Raw genomic sequence first — 3,334 nt, 5'->3', positions numbered from 1 at the left:
TGAGAGGTTATAACCCATATAATGTAGTAATTAATATGTTAAAAATTAAGGTTAATAGTTACCCCTCTGTTGAATATTAAGTGTGGAATGCGTCACTGTCATAGGTGTGTTAAATTATAATTAGATTATAATAAATTAGTGCATACTAAAAATGATTTACAACAGAAACGGTCTGTCACTAATTATACTTCATAATATGATTATTAGTATTTTTATTAAAATAATGTATTTCACAATTAGTATTATGTGCTACGTGCTCTGATATTTCATTTACTAAATATAATACATGTTGGTACTACGCCGTAGGATATATTACATTAAATAAGAATAAAAACACATATATCATGTTACCGGTTGAGTTTGAATGCGAGGGTGAATCGTCAACCGGATGCATAGAAACATCGCACGTACGCCTATACTCTAAAAAGAAGTAATCGGCATATGTCGATGCATAGCATGGGAATGCCCATGCAACCGACCAGAAGGAACCTGTTGACGATACAGGGGCAGGATCTGGGGACTCAGATAGGCATTTGTCAGACATGATAATTTTCATCAGTAAACAGTTAGCATAATTTTAATTGTCAGACACTTTTTGAAATATTTTCATATAAAACACATTTTGAAATATTTTTATCAATGTATTCCAAACAACTACCTCATTTCAACATCACTTAAACTAAATTTCTTTTAAATCAGTTTATTTCGTGGTTTTTCTGATAATTTTTATGTTACTTCTCAAAAGCAATAAAAATATAAATATAGATTTAACGAAATAAAATCTGTTCAAATAATTTTATGCTTGTACATTTATTTTTATTTTTTGAATTTTCAGAGTTTGAAATTATACAAAAATACTATATATTTTATTGAAGTAAAAAAAATTATTAGTACCCTATAGGTAGTATTAATTTATTACCATAGAGGACGCACAATTTTTATAAAAATACCCTTATATTTATTAGGCAAACAACTAGCAATTTTTGATTTTCAAATGATTATCTATATTTAAATTTTAAAAATTGAATAAAGCTTTTTTTTATTGATTATCGCGTTCAAATTTTCATTTTTTATTAAACCGTTGATGAGATATTGCTCCTCAAAGTTGGGTAGTTTTGAGGGGTGGCTATAAGATAACTGCGTTATTTATACACTAGCTACAACACATTTACACAAAATAACTACCACCATACTATACTGTTTAGGTATATATATTTATTATTTATTTATTCATCATATTTTATTCAATTTGAAAAGAATTTGAATAACTAAGTAAGAGCATAATTTGTTTGATAAAGTCAGTAATTGTCTTAAATTAATCTGACACATCCCATACATCTCGAAACGATAGTGCTCGTGCAATCTTCGTAGTATAAAGTACTTGATCTTAATAAAAACAATTAGTATTGATTATAAGTTTAATACAAATCACATGTAGTAAACTACATAATATTACCATTAATCACCTAACTTCATTAATAGGTTTACCTGACGTTTTATTCTAGGGTTTCTTTCAATTACGGACCGTTTATTTAATACAAGACTCATCCGATTAACCTGAAAATCAAAAAAGATAATCATAATAATAATAATTTAAAATAAGTTGAACACACAAATAAAATACAATATAAAATCTATATACTCAACTATAATGTAAAATCAATTGTACACTATTGTATCTTAATGGTTATCATAAATGTTTTTATAAGATGTATATAATCAGTAGTAAAGAAATTAAAAATATAATGGTGATAAAACTTGTGATAATGTTTAATATCATCAAAAATATTAAAATTATAGTGCAATTGAATTAAATTTTAGCTAATAATTATAGTACCCGTCGAAACTTCTACTATTAATTTATGATTATTCATATTTTGTGTATTGAATATTTGTATAGAATTACTCAAACAAAACTTTTTAAGAGGACGCCATAACCGCATGCATTTTCTCTGTCTTACAACAACGTACCATAGCAAATTGGCACTCAGAAGATCACGTTTATCTCTGTTATGTTAGGACCTCATATTATGATATTCGATGGTAAGAAAATTATCTGTGTTGGTTTATTAATGTTTTAAGTTTTTCTGTTTTTTTTTTCAAGTTATGCGTAATAATCGTAAAAAACCAAAATATGAACACAGTTAAAGTTCTAACAATCCAATATCATAATAGGTCGATTCATTCTAGTTTATAAACTAACGAAGCTACAATTAGTGATCTGCTGAGCGTAAATTAGCTATGTTACGTACTTGTAAGACGGAGACAACACATTCGGGTATGGTATATTATTATGGTGTCCTTTTAACTTATAATATTCTAATAACAACAAAATATTTAAAAATCTATTTTTTCGTTACGTGACATATTCGATTATATTTTAATATTGTATGATTTATTAATAACTCTATGATTCTGAGTAAAAAAAAAAAACTTTAATAAAGTCTTTAGTTTTTACTGTCTTTATATTTATTGTAAACCGTTTTAATGAATTCCCGATATTCTCTGCAACGATGACCAGATAATCTATATAGGAATTTAATTTAAACTCATTGTTATGAGGTATATAATATCAGTATTTATTTAACTTAATATATTTTTAGTTATAATACTATGGTATCTATAAAAATATTTTTTTTATTTGATCCTATGTTTAAATATTATTTAAAACATTATAAGTATTTAGTATTCGCAAAAAGGAATTTAAAAAACAGTATTTCAATTTATGTAATTCTAGTTATATAATATAAATACCTCTTTTTCCGTGATATGTCCAATTTTGTATAATAGTATGATGTTGATAATTTTTATTGATACTTCTATTACAGAAGTTATAATGTCAACATAATCTAAATTTCTGTTGGAAAAAATAGTCCACGATAAAGTATATGAAGGATTTGAACGACATTTGTCCCGATAAGACCCACTATGCCTGATAAACCGTATATTGATCTATTTACATTGTTTAAGCATTCTACAACATCTAAATACATATCTCTGAGTGTACTTATTGTTGAATATCCTTCCATGATATGTCCATTAATCTTGTTTACCAACCACTTAATGTACAATATTACTAGTATGTATTCAAAAAGTGCAACAAAAGGACATACATTTGAGATAAACCATTCAATCTAAAAATATAAAGTTTATTTTTATTGCGTGATGATTAAATCTTTTTCTTAATAATATCTCACGAACATACCATAAATCATTGTTATTTAAAATAATAGATAATAATTAATTTAATTTAATTTAATAGAATACCTCGTCGACGACCATTCATCGAACAAAGAGATATTCTGTGCTTTTACACTGTACCTATATGTTTTAA

The 3,334-nt window shown here is 25.9% G+C and overlaps 1 pseudogene; it reads right to left on the bottom strand.

Annotated features, from left to right (window-relative positions):
- Nucleotides 1-1,211: 1,211 nt before the first annotated feature.
- On the bottom strand, nucleotides 1,212-3,123 carry LOC126550541 (uncharacterized; annotated as a pseudogene).
- Between the last annotated feature and the right edge of the window lie 211 nt (nucleotides 3,124-3,334).

The sequence above is a fragment of the Aphis gossypii genome, chromosome 2 (genome assembly GCF_020184175.1).
Source record: "Aphis gossypii isolate Hap1 chromosome 2, ASM2018417v2, whole genome shotgun sequence".
In the NCBI taxonomy this organism is placed as follows: Eukaryota; Metazoa; Arthropoda; class Insecta; order Hemiptera; family Aphididae; genus Aphis; species Aphis gossypii.
The sequence above is the reverse complement of the archived record's forward strand: the minus strand, read 5'-3'. Positions and strand labels throughout refer to the sequence as shown.